The sequence below is a fragment of the Dendrobates tinctorius genome, unplaced genomic scaffold, assembly GCF_039654945.1.
Source record: "Dendrobates tinctorius isolate UK_male_01 unplaced genomic scaffold, ASM3965494v1 ptg000022l, whole genome shotgun sequence".
Taxonomy (NCBI): domain Eukaryota; kingdom Metazoa; phylum Chordata; class Amphibia; order Anura; family Dendrobatidae; genus Dendrobates; species Dendrobates tinctorius.
The window spans coordinates 37945814-37954787 of record NW_027361690.1 but is presented as its reverse complement, the minus strand read 5'-3'; positions in this window follow the sequence as shown (position 1 = coordinate 37954787).

Here is an 8974-nt window from a genome sequence, read left to right as displayed (position 1 = left end):
GCTAAGTTTTCTGCTCGGCTTTTTGCATTTGTGCTTTGACTTTGTTTTGCTTTGTTTTTCTGGATTTCTGCCATTCCCTGCTGGGGTGAGCTGAATTCCTTTAGCTCTGTCTTCTGAAAATACCTGAGTGCTGATTTAGTTTTTGAAGCCTAGCTGCTTCAGGGTCTTTTTCCATATCAGCTTGTTGGCTTTGTTTTTGATAGGGTTTTGGCAGATTGCAGACAGCAACCTTCCTTTCCTGTTCTGTTTAGTTAGCTTGGGCCCCATCGTTTGCTCAGCCTATCTTTCTATCTGTGTGAGTGTTTTTTCATCTTGCTTCACCGTCATTATATGTTGGGGGCTGTCTTTTACTTTGGGGTCTGCTCTGGGGCAGTTTAGATTTCCTTTTCTGTCTTTAGGCTATTTAGCTCTCCGGCTGTGATCGAGGGGTCTAGGGCACCGTAGGAACCCCCCACGGCTACTGCTAGTTGTTTTGATAGGTTCAGGGGTCTGCAATCTAATAGTTGCCAACTTCTCTGGTTTTCTGGACGTAGCTTCTATTTTTGTGTCTGCCTTCTACGGTGACTCAATCATAACAGGATATGATCCAGAGGAGAGGATGTGGGTGCCATCATCTGAGGTTAATGCTGGTAGGTTGAAACAGTCCTTTCATTTGGCCCATCCAGATAAACCCTTGATGATCCTGTGGCCCTACGTATTGTGAATCGCAGCTCTTTAGCCCATTTAGCCTGTGTGTTTGTGTCCCATATTAAATGGATTTGGTTTCCTTTGGTGCTGAAGAGGTTAACTGCTATGCTGGTCAGAAACTTGCAACTCCATTATCAGCTGCATCTGATTTAGTTATTACCTCTCCTTATAAAACATGGCCAGACCCTCTCTGCCTTGTCAGTGAAAGCTTTGGTTACTAGCTCCTTGAAGACGCTGTGCTGAATAGGAGTTCGTTGTTGCTACTGGAGATTGTTGCATGCTGTTTTTGGGTGTATGCGTTCCTTATTGTTCTATTACCATTTGGTTGGTACACTCCTATCCTTTTGTCTTTGTGTCTTGTTTGCCTTATATTTCTGTCCTTGGCCTCATGGGGAGGGGGAAGGGACAGATCAGGGAACAAGAGAAGCACAGTAAGGTCACAGATTCGGGCCTGTCCTCCGTCAAGAGTACCCCAGGACAGGGATAGTTAGGTCCCAGTTCCAGGGACAGTTTGAGGCCCCCTCTTCCTTACTGAAGACCATCACAGCATGACATCAACCAGAACTGTGTTGCTAACTACAGACCTGTCTCTGTTCTTCGTTTCATCTCTAAACTCCTGGAATGCTTGTTCCACTCTCTTCTCATCCACTGTCTTTCAAGTAAAGGTACTGTCACACTAAGCGATATCGCTAGCAATATCGCTATAACTTGTGACGTTATAGCGATATTGCTAGCGATATCGCTGTGTGTGATACTTACCTACAACCCGCTCCCCCGCTGGTTATCGCTGATCGCGCAAGAACATCCAGGACTGTTTCTCGTCGTCAGCTTCCTGCGGCGCTTCCTGCTCTGACGACGAGCGACGCGTGGAGCCGGGCGGGAGGACGCAGGATCGCCTGGTGTGACAGGTAAGTAGCGACCCCCGTCCCCAGCGATGTCGCTGGTGAGATCTGCCTGTGTGGCAGCTCACTATCGACCACTTAGAGATGTACCAGCGATCCTGACCATGTCATATCGCTGGTCGGGATCGCTGACACATCGCTAAGTGTGACAGTACCTTAACTCTCGTCTTGACCCTTTACAATCTGGTTTCCACTCTACACCTTGCTTACACTGCCCTCACAGAAGTCTCTAATGATCGACTGACAACTAAATCAAATGATCACTGCTCCTTGCTTATTCTCCTGGATCTCTCTGCAGCATTCAACACTGTGGATCACCAGCTCCTCCTCACTATGTTCCACTCTATCGGTATCAAAGATTCCATTCCCTCCTGGATTTTCTCCTACCTCTCATTCACTTTATCTTTTGCTGGCACCTCCTCCTCTCCACTTTCCCTTACTGATGGGGTTCCTCAAGGATCAGTCCTCTGCTCCTTATATACTGCCGCTATTGGACAAACCATCAGTAGATCCGGTTTTCAGTACCATTTCGATGCTGATGACACCCAATTATACACATCTTCTCCTGATATCACCCCTGCATTACTACAAAATACCAGTGATTGTCTGTCTGCTGTCTCTAATATCATGTCCTCCTATCTGAAACTGAATCTATCAAAAACTGAACTCCTTGTGTTTCCTCCCTCCACTAATCTATCTGTGCCTGATATTGTCATTTCCCTGTATGGTTTTACCATTACTCCCCAGCAACATGCCCATTGTCCTGAGGTCATATTTGATTCAGATTTTTCATTCTCCCCCCTACATCCGGTCACTCGCTCGCTCATGTCACATACACCTCAAAAAGATCTCTAGAATTTGACCACTTCTTACCTTTGACTGCAAAAACTCTTAATGTAACTCTTATTTATTTTCATCAGGACTATTGCAAATCTCTACTAATCGGTCTCCCTCTGACTAAACTCTTCCCTTTCCATTCCGTCCTGAACCCAACCGCCAGTATTATATTCCTTTTCAAATACTACACCGATGCCTTCAGTCTGTGCCTGTCATTGCACTGGTTGCCCATCCACTACAGAGTTCAATATATACTTATCATTCTCCACCACAAAGCTCTCCACAGTTTTGGAATACCCTACTTATCCTCCCATTCTTTGGAATGCACTACCCAGGACAATTTTATTAATTCCCAGTACCCACATTTTTAAGCGTGCTGTAAAAGCACATTTCTTTAGACTGGCCTATCACTTCACCACACTTATCTATCACTGTTCTTCCCATACAACATTTTCTTTAAAATCAGGGCCCTCGTAGCATCTGTTCACACATCCTCCTGCACTTAATAGCCCTCTGATAGCTCTATGTGTCTGTACTTGTACTCATACTGGCTGATGACTGGTTCATGCAGGATTATGTGAATTTATTCTATTGATGGCTGGGCCAAACAATACAAGCATTTTTCATTATTTTACCTTTTGCGTCTCCCCTATTTCCTCATAGATTGTAGCTTGCGAGCAGGACCCTCAGTCCTCCTGGTATCTGAATTATGTGTTATTCTGTAATGTCTTTATTGTCTGTACTAGTCCCATCTAAAATGTAAAGCGCTGGGAAATGTTAGTGATACAGAAATAAAAATTATTATTATTATTCTAATCAGTTGCAAAAAACCTTGAAAATTATTAATGTTCATTACATCCACGCTTTGTACGGTTCTGTGAAATGTCTCCATGCCAACATATCTTTGAGAGCAGAAAGTAAACAACTTAAAAAAGAATATGTCTCACATGGTGCCCTGTTATTCAGAAAAGCAAATGGAGCCTAGACACCGAGCAGAACCTGCATCCCAGTCCATGAATAATTCAACTGTTCTTCTTTTGTATTCCAGGAATGAAGGACCCGAACACGGCGGATCATGGTAGGAGGATGGAAGTGCAAAGTCTCTAGTTACCGGCTGAGACAAGGCTGTGACGGGGTTGTGGTATCAGATGAAAGGCTAAAATGATCCAATTTATCATTGAAAAGGGACATTACTTGTGGTTACCTGACACTTGTACTGCCATTGATAACATGTCACTTCTTTATACTAAGTCATTTAATGTATAGCATAAATAACGAGATTCCTAGTGGCAAGTTTACCACTGCTGCCAATCACATTTGCCAACAGTTAGAAAATAATTGTTAAAACTCAGTTCAAGGAACGAGGGCAAACCAATGATAAACAGACCCAATTTGGGGTTACAGAATTCAAGACATCAATTGAATGTTTTTTTAATCCATAATTAAAAGTGCTCTTGGTGTTTCAGAAAAAAATATCAAAAAGTAAATTGCAGTAAACTAAAAATGTATTGGCTTCTGTTTCCATTCAAGCTGTTCTTCCTTTTTTCTATGTTTGTTTTTTGTTTTCTTAGTTTTGCCTAATATATGATTACAGTATTATTGTTTTAATTTCTTTCTTTAACATTGGTAAGAAAATACTGGGATTTGTTGCTAACAATCATCATTAGACTGCGGACCATACTGGAACCACAGCACCGATGAGACGAAGTCAGGATCACAAATAAGCATGTACCTTATATTTGACTTCTCCAACTGAAGTCATTCTCATACCTTCTGTCTCCATGCCATGATGAGATTTCATGACCAGAGCTCGTCTCTCCAGATTTCCCTCTTCTCTGGTCTTCTGCAACACTTCCTTTGTGGGACTGCTTCACTCCTGATTCATTGTTACAGTTACCGGTAACCAATTTTTTAAAATTAAACTTATGTATATATATTGTGTTCTGGTTTAGCCCTAACACTTTCTATGATGATGCTGTAATTAACAGTGATACGCAAGTGATGTCTGGTCCTGACCTAACTCATGGGCTCCTATGGATGATATCCTTACTTTCTCTTGTCTGCATTTTGTCTATAATGTTGCTTACCTTTGGGTATTAAACCTTGGAACCATTTCTTAATTGCATCTACCATGGACCTTATTGTTTCATGTGACCTTCAGCTGTATTGGTGGCTATCTTAGGTGATCTTCCTCTGGGGGGGTAGTATGTGTTAAAGCCATATTAAGTTTTTATAATGTATCTCAACATTGGTACTGTCTCATGTTAACTAGTTCTGTCTTACATATTTATATATTATGCAAATTTATTGACAAATAATTTATATTTGTATAAAATATGTGTATATAAAATGTATAATATATATAGAATATATATATTATATTATATGTTATATATTATATTATTATTATACATATAAAAAATATAAAATATGTATTAAAATATTTATACTTTCAGTACTACATTGTCCTTTGATTTTGACACTACGACATAATGTTTATTGCTGCTAGGAGATACTCTGGGTTATTTATTCTCTGTCATAGACTGCACTTTGGTCTGGTTTTGATCATTTGGTCAGCCCATTTCGCGCAACTTATTGCGTGTATTTCAGGCCTTGCACATGTGTTTTATGGTTTTTATTATGTTTGTATATTAGTAAATGTTGTAATATTTTAGGTGTGCACATCACTATTGTATTTCTGTTTCTTTTTCTTGCTGTTCTGCAACACTTTCCAACACAGTGCTCTTAAAATAAAAAAGTATCATTATACTGCACTATAAATAAAAATGTCTTCCTTGCTTCACCCCTGAATAAATAATTGCCCCTCAGTGTGCTTCCTCCACAAAATATCACCCCCACTCTACCCCTCTGTACCATATCTAGTGCACAGTGGCCCCTCTGCAAAATATCCCAACAAAAAACTGCCCTTCTGCAAAATATCCTTTGCATACTGCCCTTCTGCAAATATCCCCACACACTCCCCCCCCTACAAAATATCTCCCACTAACCTTCTCCAAAATATCCTTCGCACACTGTCACTGCCCCTCTACAAAATACCCACCTACCCCCCAGTGACTCTCTGAAAAATATATCCCACACTGTCTCTCTGAATAAAGTACCCCCGTCTCCCGCAAACTGTGCCCCCATTCACAATTGTCCCCTTATTAAGTGTCTTTACAGTAACATTAACCCTCACACTACATCCATCCCATCATTCACGATAATTTTCACTCAGTCGTCGGCTTTTTTGATGGAGTGCTTACTGGTTGCCTGCACTGACTCTGCTCCTCTGCGGCACTTTGGTGCTGAGGTGCCCGCAGCTGTGTGATGGGTACAGGGCCGGCGGTGCCACAGTATTCAAATGTATTCACAGTATTCAAATTTTCACATCTAAAAGACCCCCGCAGGCAGCAGCAAACCCTTTGGGCCAGCCATAACCCACATACAGTATTTTAGCCCTCATAGCCTCACTGTAAGGACTGTGATGGCATCATACTCTGTGGGGGGAGGGGGGATAGTGGTGGTATAATACTGTATGGGGGGTTGTGATAGCATCATATTATATGGAAAGCTGTGGTGTGGATTCAGTATGATGCCACCACAGCCTCCCATACAGTATCATGCAACCACAACCCACCCATACAGTATGTTGCTACCACAGCCCCCATATAGTATGGTACCACGATAGCCAGTATGACACGACAGACAGTATAATACCAATTTCCTCCAATGCGGTATCATACAGCCATGACCCCCCCATACTGTATGATTCCACCACAGCCCTCCACATAATATGATGCCACTGTGTGATTAAGGTTTAGTGCAGCAGGTGCAACCTAATGACGTCATTGCCTGCTGTGCTGAGTTGAAAACGCAAAGGCTGAATGGTGGAACAGGGAGCCAAGGGCTGCTGCTAAGGTCAGTATGTCCCTAGTTCATTATGAGAATATGAAACTGTTTACATTTTTTGTTGTTCCGCACCAAGGGTCAGACTGGGGTGCCTAGGGCCCATCAGGGGAACTGACTCTATGGGCCCACACTACTGCTACCATAAAAGGTTTTATTACTTGTTAATTTTTCAGCCTCTCTCACTAAAATGTGTGCCTTTTAGCAAACTATACAGTGTGCAAAAAAATTGTAATGTGCACTGCACTATATCAAAGTGTTTTTTGTTAAAATGGTTGAAGCACAAGGTGACTGTAAATGTTCCTCGGACTGAGGCTCCATACGAGATCTTGCCTCATGGGGTAAGGATGATTATGAGAAAGGTCAGGAATCAACCCAGAACTACACAGGAGGACCTGATCAATGACCTGCAGAGACTTGGGACCACAGTCTCAACCATTACTGTTAGTAGCACACTATGCCGTCATGGATTAAAATCCTGCAGGGCACAAAAGGTCCCCCTACTCATGCCAGCACATGTCCAGGCCTATTTGAAGTTCGCTAATGACCATCTGGTTGCTCCAGAGGAGGCATTGGAGAAGGTCATGTGGTCAGATGAGACCAAAATAGAACTTTCTTGTATAAACTCCACTTGCTGTGTTTGGAGGAAGAAGAAAGGTGAGTACAACCCCAAAAACACCATCCCAAACATGAAACATCATACTTTGGGGGTGCTTTTCTGCAAAGGGGATAGGACGACTGTACTGTATTGAGGGGAGGATGGATGGGGTTATGTAATCATGTATAGCGACATTTTGGCCAATAACCTCATTCCTTCAGTAAGAGCATTGAAGATGGGTCGTGGTTGGGTCTTCCAGCATGACAATGACCTGAAACACACAGCAAGGGCAACTAAGGAGTGGCTCCATAAGAAGCATTTCAAGGTCCTGGAGTGGCCAAGCCAGTCTCCAGACTTGAACCCGTACAAAAACATTGGAGGAAGCTGAAACTCAATGTTGCCAAGTGACACCCCCGAAACCTAAAAGATCTGGAGAAGATCTGTATGGAGGAGTGGGCCAAAATCCTTTCTGCAGTGTGTGGAAAATTAGTCAAGAATTACAGGAAACGCCTGACCTCTGTAATTGCAAACAGAGGTTTCTGTATCTATTAAGTTTTTTTTTTTATTGTATCAAATACTTATTTCAAACAAAATACAAATTAATTATGTAAAAATCAAACAATATGATTTTCTGGATTTTCTTTTAAGATTCTTTCTCTCACAGTTGAAGTGTACCTACGATAAAAATTACAGATCTCTCCATTCTTTGTAGGTTCGGAAAACTTGCAAAATCGGAAGTGTATTAAATACTTATTTTCCCCCACTGTATAATGCCGGGTGCATTATATACAATGCTATGAGTCAGAGTGAAATTCTTCAAGTGTACTGGACTCCTCTTTAAAGGGATTCTTTCAGCACATAATGACTGTTCAAACCAAGTGCCAAATGACTGTTCCCATCTGCTGTTTTCCATCAATTAGATAAACAAAACAATTATCGGAATTATCTATTCATGTATAGATGAAAAAATATATTATAACAATGATTAATTAATCATAGATTCACAGTGATGTACTGAGGTGGGAGTGGAAACCACTCAAAGAAAAGAACTAATCAAGAACCCGAAATGTGGCAAGCCAAGAGACAACCAGACAGGAAATATATAATAAAAGAATATATCTTTATTCAATGAAATTCCAGAAAAATGACAAACAAGTGGCACAATGTGAATGTATCAATGATCCATAAATGACTTGGCATAAAAAGAAAAATACAAAAGAGAAAATAATATAAAAAAAAACAATTTTACAAGTGGCGGGGATTTAAGGTATTAAACAAAATCAATAAATACCCTCAAAATTCATAAAAAATCACCAATAAGAAATCAAAATATTCCAAATGTATAATATAATCAAATAAAAGCCACACATGAGACAGCAAGTAAAAAGGGTGAGCCAGTGTCAAAATATTTGTGACCAAAGTAAAATATGTAAAAAGTAATATTAATTTCAACATCAATTGCAAGGGCAACCACTAGAGGTAAAACTAAAGTGCACATGTGTCAATAAGAAAAATGCCTAAATGGCATATTAAAAGTGCATAGTGCTAAAAAAAAATGACATTAAATGAAATAGGGAGGATATACCTTTAAGAACCGAAGGGTCTTGATAACGCGCACTCCAACGCGCATTTTGGAATCAAATTCATAGAATCATAGAATCATAGAGTTAGAAGGGACCTCCTGGGCCATCTGGTCCAGCCCCCTGCTCAAAGCAAGATTTGCTAAATACAGATGTCTGTCCAGCCTCTGTTTGAAGACTTCCTTTGAAGTAGAACTCATCACTTCTCGTGGCAGCCTGTTACACTCATTGATCACTCTGTCAAAAAGTTTTTTCTAATATCTAATCTGTGTCTCCTCCCACTCAGTTTCATCTCATTGCTTCTAGTCTTTCCTTGTGCAAATGAGAATAAAGATGATCCTTCTACAATGTGACAGCCCTTGAGATATTTGTAGACAGCTATTAAGTCTCCTCTCAGTCTTCTCTTTTGCAAGCTAAACATTCCCAAATCCTGCAACCTTTCCTCATAAGACAGGGTTTGCAGA